We start from the raw sequence: 12,588 nt of genomic DNA, 5'->3' as shown, positions 1-12,588 counted from the left end.
TTTGGTCTGGACTTTATACTCGTCCTGATAAAGTTTGTATTTTGGTACCTGAGGTGGGGATACGAGGAGGCCAGTGTGACGACTTGCATCTGTATGGCCGGAACATCCTGGAGGCTCAACACTCCCGCAATCATGTCCAGGTAATCCTTCAGCCAGTTTTCTTTGGAACCCTGCACACACATGTTTCAATAAGCTTTTAATTATCTCTTTGAAAAGTTAAATTAAATATATGAAAACATCATACATAAAATGCACTTTTTCTTTTTTTTTTTTATTTGACCGAAAAAGAGAAAATATGGGGTTTGAAAATATATTTTTATTTACTAGTTTCAGTGCTGGAGGAGCTAATAATATGTAGCGGGTCCCAGCAGGGCCTTCGATGACAGATATGATAATTCTGGAACCAGAAACTGTTTCCTTCAACTGATAAAAAATCTCTAAACTTAGGAAAATGTTGTCGGAACATGATCTGGAGCTTGTAATCCATGCGTTTGTTTCTTCTCGTCTGGACTATTGTAACAGTTTGTTTCCATGTCTTAACAAGAAGGAGCTGTCTCGCCTGCAGTTGATTCAGAACTCTGCAGCGAGAATTCTAACCCGCTCAAGTAGAAGAACTCACATTTCTCCGATCCTTAAAACTCTTCGGTTCCTCGCACAAGGTTCAGAACCAGAGGAGAGAAATCTTTTCAGGCTGTTGCTCCTAAGCTTTGGAACAATCTTCCTCTCTCTTTGTGCTTGATGGAGTCTACTGACTCCTTTAATAAACATCTTAAGACGTTTTTATTTGTTCAGGCTTTTCCTTGATTTTCTGGAACTCCTGTTGTGTTATCAGTTTTATCTTGATCTTTAAAATATATACTTTATTGAATATTGTTTTGATTGTTTAAGCGCTTTGTGACCCTGGTCTGGAAAAGCGCTATACAAATAAGAATTACTTACTTACTTACTTACTTACTTACAATGGACATGAACGACACCGGACCACAAGTGCTCATGAACCAAGTCTCTTGGATTATCTTTATTCACATATTGATAGAAGGAATGACGTTAATGCTAACTTAGCATTAACTTAAGACACACTTATGTTGTCTAGCTAGCTAGGACTTCACTTACCTCTCATTCCTCATTGCTTTATCCCTGCTGCGGGCAAATAACTTTCTGATATCCATCTAGGAGTTATACAGGAGTTCCACGCAAATCAAAATCCAAATGATATATTTAACAAGTTGTTGTCGGCTAACGTTACCTTCCTCACGCAGTGATTCTCATCGCCTGCCTCTCTCTCTCAACAATGACTGTCTGTCAAATCTGCATCAACTTCCTGCTCCCAGGCTCGACCTTTGACACTGTTGAGTATAAATGTCTGGATACAAACCCACTTTTTATCATAGTATTGGCTCTTTTAAATTGATATAGATATTTATTATTTAAATTGTTGACATAAAGATTATATTTAAATATATTCATCATTCATTTTAACAAATCTAGTTTTCATCCTTGGTGAGATTTTAAATGTATTTGTGATACTCACAAAAGTGTTTTGTTTAGATATTATTATATAATGTTTTCTGTCACTTTTTGGTTTGTTGTTTAGTCCCACTAAGAGGGTGTAATAAAGATAAATGTGCAATGCCATGCAGAAAACGGACACAAGGTGGCAGCACTTGCGGGCGACGGTATTCATGGCAATACTTCGCACAAGTGAAACCCAAGAGACTTGGTTCATGAGCACTTGTGGTCCGGTGTCGTTCATGTCCATTGTAATTCCAGGTTGGTTAAGAACTCTTTCTTTAATTCCTCTTACTTTAAACTGTTTATAAGGATTTTTGATATGACAGTTATGTGTGTGAACATAGAAAGTGCTGCGGTTCATGATCGTGGCGATTACTAAAATGGCGTCCGTTGCCGTAGTTAAATGCTTCTGTGTGTATTTTTCTTTTGACTCCTTGACTTTTGTGCGGTAATATTTAATATGTTAAAATAGTCGTGTGTGTGTGGTGTGTGAGTCTGAATTGTGCATTTGTGTGCTATGAAGTGTGAAAAGTATTGTGTGGAGTATATGTAGCATGCTAGCATGACTGCAAGTTCAGACCAGTTATAGGAGCCGCCCTGGTTGAAAGCACGCGCAGAAATAAATATGTTATACCGTTTTGGCGAGTTAAACTGCAAAAGAGATTCATTTTGTTTTATTAAGTGTTCACTTATGGCATCTACTGTACATAATGTACGATTATTATTCTTGATGAAAGAATGAAGGGTGTATGTTGGAAGTGAAGGAATGATTGATAACAAGAAAATGATTAGTGATTAAAAGACATGGTTTGTTTTCAAAGGAAAATTGTAAAATTGACATTTATGTAAATGTACTTTGAAAGTGGTTTTTAAACCATTGCTAATGCAAAAGAAAAAGAACAAAGGAAGAGTCACGATTGCAGTTTAATGAAAATATGTGAATAAAGATAATCCAAGAGACTTGGTTCATGAGCACTTGTGGTCCGGTGTCGTTCATGTCCATTGTAATTCCAGGATTATCATATCTGTCAGCGAAGGCCCTGCTGGGACCCGCTACATATTATTAGCTTCTCCAGCACTGAAACTAGTCAATAAATATATATTTTCATACACAATATTTTCTCTTTTTCGGTCAAATAAAAATAAAAAGTGCATTTTAGATGTATTAACTTTTGAATATAATAACTATGATTATAATATTACCCTGAAGGTATAATTTTCAAATCATTCATTTTTGATCCTTGTTTATTTAGATTTACAATATAATGGATAAAAAGCTATGATTTGATTTTTATTTTGTTCATGGAGATAATTAGAGTCTCCAGAACGGGAATTTGAACTAGTGTTGTCTGGGGGTCAAGGTGACCCCGAAGGCCCTAAAACAAATGTGTTTGTGGTATCCCTTGTGTTGTCTCAGGGTCAAGGTGAACAACCTCCACCACTGCATATTTGTTCACTTTTTAAAAGTTATTTTGAAACCGACTACACTGTGGAACATCTTTTCAGTTTTGTCTCGTTTTATTTTCATTTTCTAAAAGGTTGAAAGGAGAAACGACTATGAAGATCTTTTGATTTATTTTTTAAATCAAAGTGAAAAGTCAAGTCAAGGTTAACTTCTTTGAGGGTAGAGGCTCTAAACCGAGTCTCAGACGGATAAAAATGCCCCTCAATATAAAAAACGAAATTTGAATGAAAATGAAGTAATAAAATGACATGAAGCTAAAACGAAGATAAATCAAAAATAATAAGGAAAATAAATGCAAAGATATCTTGAAAAAAAAGTTTTTTTATTGACCTTGCATGAAATTAATTCATAGAATTTTTGTTTGACCTGAAACTTTGACTTGGATTTAAATTGTGACCTTTATTCACAATAACACCTGGCAAAGTCATCCAAATGTTGCTGCCCTGGAATGAAGGTGCCGCATGAAAACTAGAAGCATGCTTGTGCAAACAACGAGACAAAAGTGAAGGTGAAAGTACGATGAGTGCGTGGGTGTGTGCACGCAAGGGGTGGGAGGAAAGTGGGAGGAGCCTGTAGCCTCAGAAATCCTCCAACGCTCAGAGGACCAGAGAGTTATTTCCCCGACTGTAACTTCCAGGAGCTCACATCAGCCAAAGGCTGCTTGGAAGAGAATCCTCTCAAAACGAACAAATCTGGTGAGTAGGATGTTTGCGTTAACAATGTGTTTTGAATTTCTGTGTAAATGTAAATGTATTTTAACATAAAATCTGGCTGAGGATAGAAGTTGAAGTTGATAATGTTTGTCAGTTTAGTGCCAATAATTAAATATCAGGCTCTAGATGAGGTTAAAAAATGGCAAATAATGGGTTTTTTTGTTCTTAAAAATGATTGTTCAGCATCTTAAAATATTCAGAAGTGTAAGAAAAAATCATGTATGAATGGAAAAAACCCATTTGTCATTTTAACGCTGTATTATGGTTTTCCTGCAGAGCAAACGGCTTGAATGAGGCTCCGGTCAAGGTCAGCGGCGTCACACGTGCCACCGATCCCAGAGGGAAGCCCAGCCAGAGGTTGGAGGTTCCCCAAAATATGGCCAGTCAGCAAAGGTCAGAAGGAACGCTCAATATCTAACCACTTATTTGTTTCTCTTCCAGTCGTCTCTTTTGACCAAGACCTGGAGCAATCTCACTTTTACGAGGCAGCTCTTCAGCTGGTGGACAAAGAGAAGCTTCTGTTTGGTCAATCAGAGGAAGACAAAAAAGTCCTCAAGCTTGTTTCAGACCAGAAAATCCTGGAGACTCTCGTGATCCAGACCATATAGACCAAGAGTCTCTGAAGGGGGAACAAGAAGCGGCCGTGTTAGTGTCTGCCGTGAAAGCAGTCCAGCTGCAGGAGGAGCAGGACCAACTGGTGGATCAAATGGCCGGGTCGGCGCCATCCTGGAGGCAGAGCAGATGGAGGCAACAACACGACCAAGTGCTCACCAGCCTGGTGGAGGAGCGAATGGAGAACCCGTCGGTCTCAGCAGTCCGGTGAAGCAGAACTGCCTCCAGGCGAAGATCCACAGCATGGGCCTGCAGATGAAGGAGGACCTGCTGACGGTCGTGAAGGTGGTCAAGAGCTGCTACCCTCCGGAGATGGACATCTGTCAGTTCTATGCCGAGCTGTACCACCAGTAAATGAGCAAAGGCTTGGAGGAGATTGCAGAGTTCGGGCTGGGGGATGAGGACTGCAAGTTCCTGCTGCAATGGGTCACTGACTATTATCCTGGGTAAGTTGCCCGTCCAACTCCCCACCAATGCTATTCCTACCTTGAACTTCCTTCTTTGTTTTTAACTGGAAATTAAAGTGATTTTATATTTATCAATATAATCTTCTTATTCTATAAGACTGTTTAAGAACCCTCTTTTGGCGCCAGAGATCAACTTTGAAGCTCTAGGAAGTCTGCTGCCTGACCACATGGTGGCGTCGCTGCAGGAGCAGTACCTGAGCAAACAACAGGTATATTTACACATTAACTACACAGTAATATAAGCTTGTAAAACATTATTGAAGAATAAGATAAAAAAACAAACATTTTCCAAGCATTGTTATTTTGTTTCAGGTTGTAAAATTTGATAGTATGAAGTGAATTTAGTTTTTTAAAAATGTGGTCAAGACAAGAAAAAACATGTAATTTACCATTTGTTTATTATAAATATAAGTTGTATAAATTGACTCCACCCCTTACAATATGACTTAATTTAGTAACTAGTGAATCGTTTCATTGAAGACAACTTTGATGGGCAAGACAAAAGTAATTTCCATTCATTATTCATTCATCATCAGGTTTGTCCTGAGAGACAAAACTACACAAAGTTATTGAATTATTTAATACATTTTTAAAAATACTTTCACAGTTAATGAATTGTTTTTTTTACATATAGAGTTTGATGTTTTGATTCCAATAATTAAAAAATTGGAATTTCCCTATTCCATAAACCAGGGTCACAAAGCGCTTAAACAACAAAACAATACACAGTTAAAATACCTACAAATTAAAAAAGTATTTAAAAAACAGTTCTTTCTTAAAACCTTTTTTTTTCAAATGTATTTTCTGTTCGATTGTTGTCATTTTGAACAGGCATGGTTGACTGATTTGACAGCATTGCAGTTATATTTTTCTGACACAGGGGGAGCCAACATTTTTTTTTTCAAACTTACGTATTATGACTTTAACAACCTTTGGAACAAATGTTTTTATAGATAAGATGTCTCGGTTGATCTTTAACACTTTTCTATTTATACACCTAAGATTGTAGGATTTAATCATAACTCGTGATTGATAACGTATCAAGTTTTTTTGGTTTGATCAGGCAGAGATGACGACGTTCATCAGTCAAGTCCTGGCGGAAGCGAGGGAATCGTGGAAAAGCGAGCCGACAAAGAAGGACGGAAGCTTCACCATGTCCTATGACATCATTCAGGTATTTGAAAAAAAAGGATTCTTTTGGCTAAATCTAGTAGCGGTAACGTTTCAAACCATGACTTCATTTTCACACTTCAGCTCATCAACGGAATGCTGACCTCAGCGGGAATGGTCGTGGGTGATAGAGAGAAGGTCCAGTGTATAACTTGAACTGAGCGACTCGCTGTGCAGGTAACGTCTCTCACGTCAAAAGAAAAAAGATTCAAATGAATTAATGTTTTCGTTTCAAGGCCTTCCAGGAGGACGTCATGAAGCAAAACAAGTGGAGCAGAAAACCGTTCATCAAAGCCAACCTCGGATGGATTCAACAATTCAGGTGGAGCCTCCGACTTCAGGGTGTGACCGCGAGGTGGTCATGTGACTCAACTGTCATGTGTCTGCAGGGATTTTATTTTGAAGAAGAGCTCCATGATCCTGGACGACGTCCGAGAGAGATGCATGAGCGTCCTGGCCGACATGAAACAATCGGCGCACCAGTTCCTACTGAGCCCGGTCCACCAGGCGCTCAAGGTGAGTGTCAATAACAGACGTACAGGTGATCAAAATAAAAATCCATCACTTGTGTCGCCCCAGCCAAACCACAGAAAGCTTGGAACCCACGATTGGCTGCACTCGTCAACGTTCGACAAGATGATCATCCCCTGAATCTTCTCACCAGGTATTAAAAAAGAGCTAAAAAAAAAAAAAGTTTTCACGAGCTAAGACTCGAATCCGTGTCTTCAGGAGTTGATCGGACAGCTGCACCAGGAGGTGACGGTGGAATACGTCAGACGGCTGCTGAAGGGAGACGTGAAGCTGAGGAGTCGGGCTCAGCAGCAGGAGGCCTTCGACAGAGTGACGAGCGACGCCGACACTTTACAACGTTGGTTCAGTGATCAGGTGAGAAACTGTGGTGAAACTATGGACGTAGTTCAGTGACATTAGAATATGTTGAATTTATCCTTAAACTTGTTTTTATTGAAATGTTGTTGTTTAAGCATTTAATTGTTTCTTTTAAATAATTGAATTCAATAATGTGTATATATTGAAAGGTTGATTTTGTGGTTACAATTTTTTGAATACTTTCAAAATTAATTAATTGTTTTTTTACTGTAGAGTTTGATATTTTAATTCCAATAATTCAAAAATACATTTTCTGATTTCTATTTTATTTTTAATCGTAGCCTAAACAAAACATAAACATTCATTATATTTATAGTTATTTAAAAGGCTACCAATTGAACTATAATATAAATGACCTTTATATGTTGAGTGTATCCTCTCGTCCTCAGTTATCGCCAGAATCTCGCGGGATTTCATTGTCCCTTTGCTGATGACATTATGATTGATGCCATGAAAACCGATTTTGTAAAATGAAACAGGGTGTGTTTGGTTTCATGCAATACATTTTTGTAAGAATTCTGACCCACTCTAGTAGAAGAACTCACATTTCTCCAATCCTTAAAACTCTTCAATGGCTGTCAGTTTCTCAATGGCTGCCAGTTTCTTTCAAGATCAATTTGAAATTTCTGGTTCTTACTTTAAGAGCTATTCATGGTCTAGCCTCGAAAAGCGCTTTACAAATAACACTTCCTTACTTACTTACCTTTAAATATACTAATTATTGAAAAAGATTTTTAAATTAAAATAAATTCAACTTTTCAATATAAAAAAAACATTTAATTTAACTTTTCAAAGAGATAATTAAAAGCTTATTAAAACATGTGTGTGCAGGGGTCCAAAGAAAACTGGCTGAAGTAATACCTGGACATGATTGCGGGAGTGTTGAGCCTCCAGGATGTTCCGGCCATACAGATGCAAGTCGTCACACTGGCCTCCTCGTATCCCGACCTCAGGTACCAAAATACAAACTTTATCAGGACGAGTATAAAGTCCAGACCAAAAGATCGATGCCATTTTAGAATAACCTGCCATTTATCGAATCGTGTCCATTTCTTTCCAGTGAAAAACGCGTGTCCGCTCTCCTGAAACTCAAGACAAACATCTCCAGGGAGGACCGACAGACGGTGAAAAGTATTCTGAACGATACGTTAAGAGAAATCAAAGTGTCCCCTACTCATGTTTTTCTTCTTTAAAATTATCATTCCAAATTCCAATAAATACTGCAGATTAATCCCTTGAAATTTTAATTAATTTATGTTCTTGCTCATGTGGCCACAATATTTTTAAGGGATGATATTTGAAAATAAAAGTGTATATTTCTTAATATAATATTTGGAAATGTTGTGTATTGTTTACAAGGCAACTTGTACATTGTAAATATTTGAAAATACTTGGTAGGGTGGACTTTTTTTTTTTTTTAGAAAAGAGAACGGATTGTCTTGCGTTTCATTTTTAAAATCAAGGGACAAGAGAAAGGGACAATTTCTCATATCCTGCAAGTGTTCCTTCAAATTTAATAAGTTTAATAAGTTTTCCTGTTTTTGTAAAATATACTTTATAGGACTATTAGCTTTTTAGGATTCAGTTTATCCGTCAAACAGAGTTTTATTTTGGCGGGACACGACCCGTAAATGGCTCTTTACACAATAAAGATTGTCGAGCCCTGATGTAGACAACATCATCTGCTGCATTCAAAAAGACTTTTTGATTAAAAATAATTTATTTACACTCAACATATGTACAGCAGTTAAAACGGCGGCTTTAGATGATAAGATTCTTCTTCTTTCTCTCCCTCTTGTGTTTCCTTCCCTGCACACAGAGAAACAAAAAGATTAACAAAACACTTACCAAAAGAGAAAGAGAGAAAATAAAGTTATTTACATAATTATTGCCCGCCGACCAGTCTGGGTGTTTCTCGGCGTGGATTCTTCTCTCATCCTTTGCCATCCCATAGTATAAATCCTTGTCTGGAGACGACAACTTCCGCCACTGTAGAAACAGGGAAAACAGGTTGTCAAACAAGAGCTTTTCGGACTTGTTCAAATCTGGCTGTGTTCTAGACACTCACCATGTGCCCCAGGATGGTGTTGGTCTCGGCACTATCTTTAGGCTTCATGGTGTTTTTTACCATCTGCCTGTTCTCCCTCATGAACACCATGAAGGCGTTCGCTGGTCTCTTGACGTACGGTCTGGCCCCACAGCATCTGGTGGAACATCAGATCATTGCCATTAGATCTATGTTATGAGTTAAGTGTGCATTTAGATGAATCAAACGTGAGGACTAACGTGGAAGAGCAGGCCTGAGGCGGAGAAGGAGCGCGGCTGGAGGTCTTCTGGATGTTCTGATTGTTGCTAGAATGAAAAGGAAAGTTAATTTCAAGACGATATTTAAGACGTGGAGTTGGATATGAACATGTGTGACACTTACAAAAAGACGAGCGGGCTCATGACTTCCACAGCTGGTCGCGGCTGAACCCAGAACCCTGGGGGGACTCCACTGTTGACCCAAGTCAACCCAGCTGGGACTTGATGGTAGTGCCTTAGTGTGTTCTCTGACAGCACTCGTCCAAACGATGGAACCGTCGTGGCTCCACATTGGAAGGGGTGGGTTTCAGGGGCCGTCGTCATCTTGAACTCTGAGGTCAAGTCTTTCTCTAACTGCTCGACATCAACCTCTTCAATGAGTTTGAGCAAGAGCAGATCGTCTTGAGCAGCAGAGTCCAAATCAGGAGCAGACGGAAGGTCCCCGATCATGGACAGGAACGTGGAGTGGACTGTGTCCGACTCCGTGCTTGGTCATCAGTCCACTCGGACGAGAAGCTGCTCAGATCGATAGTGACGAGGTCCATTGTTGAAATCATCTGTACAATAGATTATTGATCAGATAAAATATGTTTAAACCAAAATTAAAACATAAACCTTAACTGTTGAAACAACACTTAGGAAACGTGTATTATTGTGATGTTACTAACAATGATCTGTGGTAATAAACTGTACAATAATTGTACTACTTGTACAAATAAATACATTTATATTTATAATATCTCTTGCTGTTTTAATTAACATGTCAAAGTAATTAAGTTACTGCCTAATTCAAACGAGTCATTTACATTTAAATTACATTAAAAGTATTTTTTATTGACGTGTGTGTTGAGTGACGTTGGATCAGTTGTGGGATTGTTAGCAAAAATGTGGCTAAAGCAGAACTAAGATGGACTCAATTGGAAAAGGTGATACTTACCTAAGGTCCGATGCGAAATACGGTAAATCCAGGTGGAAATTACATTTTATATCGCTTCGATAAAGACGCATTAAAGGCCTCGTGTACGTCATCATTGACGCAGGTTCAGGTGTCAGCCAATCAGAAGCGAGCGTTCGTCCACTTGCAGGTGTCATCGCCGTCATGTTTTCGTACATCGGTGAGGACTCGATGTTCCGTGAGTGACCGTTTTTTGTTGTTTATTTGTTTCATTTCTTAAAAGATTTGTTTGTTACCTTCTCTTCGAAGTTTTTGATTCAAGTTTGTACTTGTCACTCGGCTAACACTAAAACTAGCCGTTACACTTGTCAACGTTGACCACGACAACCTTTTTATCCTGTTGAGATCCTTGTGTCGCTACACGGGGAAATAAACATCTCACTATCGTCGATATGGTTTAATTAATCTATCAATTTGGCTTATTATTTTCGAAGCTTATTCGTTTATTTAATCCAACCTCTGTAGCATGACGTTAGCATGTAGCTAAGCTAATGCCGCCTTATTTCACCTAATTTTTCGCCCATGTATCACTCACTACCAGAACCTAGTAGATAAAGGTTAGTTAAGAAACAGCGATTGTAATTGAATTTTGCATTATTACTCGAAAACAACTTATTTAGGAGTAGTTTTCCGTTTTGTTTTTCAAATGGTGTCCAGCAGGGGGCAGTACCTCGGTGTGACGCCAAAGTCTAAACCCAATTTACTTAATTAAATCTTGTTTTTTATTATATTAATGTTTTTGGTGCTGTTTCTTATTGTTAAATAATGTTTGTTTTTTACTATTATTTAAAGAATAGTGTCGCTACTCTCAGTCTGAAACGTGTTATGTCCATAAAGATCATTATTATTAATAATCATTGAGAAGCTCGAAAAGAACATGTGAGGAAAGATCGTATTCGGTAAAAAGTTTTTATGTATCTATTACACATTTTTACATCATTTGGCTGCAGCAAACATAGATTAAAAATGTAAAATTACTTCATTTTCAATTTTAAGTAGAGAAACCAAACAGGAACACAACAAATTAGAACCGATTGAAGATCCAAATGTTTTTTTTCATAAAATAAGAATAACTAAACATGAGGTAAAAGTTGTTTTTGTTGAGAAGAAATGTCTATTTTCTGTTTTGTATTTACTTAATTATCCATTTACCATGAAACCTGAAAATTGAATCTTGTTTTTAATCATATTCCTTTTTGGTGCTGTTCTGGGTGCTGCTGCTCTCCTGCAGAAGATCCTGGAGGTGGATATAAATCTGCCGGTGGTGAAGGTCGAGCAGATGACCCGCCGCTCCTGATTCCATTTCTGGCGTCAGTCTCACAAGCTTAGTTTGAACGTCAGTCTGAACAGCTAGTAGATGCTTTTCAAGGTTCGTATCATCTTTCACTTCCATCCCTTTGAACTGTTGATCCACAAATGTGTCAATGACTTTAATTTCCTCCTTAGGATCTTCATCATCTGATAGTAGAAATCCTTGTCCTGCGACGACAACTTCCGCCACTGTATAAACAGGAAAACAGGTCGTCAAACAAGAGCTTTTCGGACTTGTACAAATCTGGCTGTGTTTTAGACACTCACCATGTGCCCCAGGAGGGTGTTGGTCTCTGCATCTTCAGGCTTCATCGTGTTTTTCACTTTCTCCCTGTTCTCCCTCATGAACACCATGAAGGCGTTCGGTGGTCTCTTGACATAGGGTTTTCTGGCCCCACAGCATCTGGTGGAACATCAGATCATTGCCATTAGATCTATGTTATGAGTTAAGTGTGGGTTGTTGCTGGAATGAGATAGAAAAATGATATTTAGAATCAGAATTAATATTAAAAAATGTACAAAAAGGAGACAAAACTTGTGTGACACTTGGAACATTCTGGAGACACAAACACGAAGAAGGTCATGAACAGCTACTACATCAACAGTTGACAGTTGATCAGCCACTGCTGTTGGAAAACAACGTGTTGTTCGTACGTGTTTCCATGTAAGAAGGGATGAATCATCATCGGTGGAAGCTGCACCCAGAACCCCGGGGGGGGGCCAACGTCGATCCATCTCCCTCCTGTCTGGACCGGATAGTTCTGCCCGACAGTGTTCTCCGACAGCACCTCGACTTCATCGAGGAGTTTCATCAACTCCTCAAAGTCAATTTGAGGAGCAGAGTTGGAATCTGACGGAAGATCCCCGAATATTTCCTGGAGCGTTGAGGGTCCACGCCGGAGAGAAACTGCTCGGATTCGGAACAACGAAGTCCATCGTGGAAATCATCCGTGTAATAGTTTGAAAATGTCATTTATAATTCTTTAATAAATACTCTGAGCAGAAACGTGTCTTTACCTTCTTCAGACGTCTGGAGATACAAGGTGTAAAATACTCTGTTGAACCTGAGATGAAGACAGAAAAAGAAATTTAAAATATATTGCCAATGGCTCATAAATTAAAGTGTAAGGTGCTAATTTGACAAGGTTTATATTTAACACTTAATGAACAAACAGTTGAGAGCAGCTAGAA

At 38.5% G+C, this 12,588-nt stretch overlaps 1 long non-coding RNA gene and 1 pseudogene across 1 annotated transcript; both read left to right on the top strand.

The window, feature by feature from the left end:
• The first annotated feature begins 3,496 nt into the window (after positions 1–3,496).
• LOC148071616 (tumor necrosis factor alpha-induced protein 2-like) lies at positions 3,497–7,974 on the top strand (annotated as a pseudogene).
• Positions 7,975–10,533: 2,559 nt separating this feature from the next.
• On the top strand, positions 10,534–12,403 carry LOC148071615 (uncharacterized). Its single transcript, XR_015712787.1, has 2 exons — positions 10,534–11,455; positions 11,533–12,403. It is a non-coding gene; the product is annotated as an uncharacterized LOC148071615 (long non-coding RNA).
• Positions 12,404–12,588: the final 185 nt, after the last annotated feature.

This window comes from Callionymus lyra, chromosome 9 (genome assembly GCF_982586985.1).
Source record: "Callionymus lyra chromosome 9, fCalLyr1.hap1.1, whole genome shotgun sequence".
In the NCBI taxonomy this organism is placed as follows: domain Eukaryota; kingdom Metazoa; phylum Chordata; class Actinopteri; order Syngnathiformes; family Callionymidae; genus Callionymus; species Callionymus lyra.
This window is presented reverse-complemented; position numbering and strand designations above follow the sequence as displayed.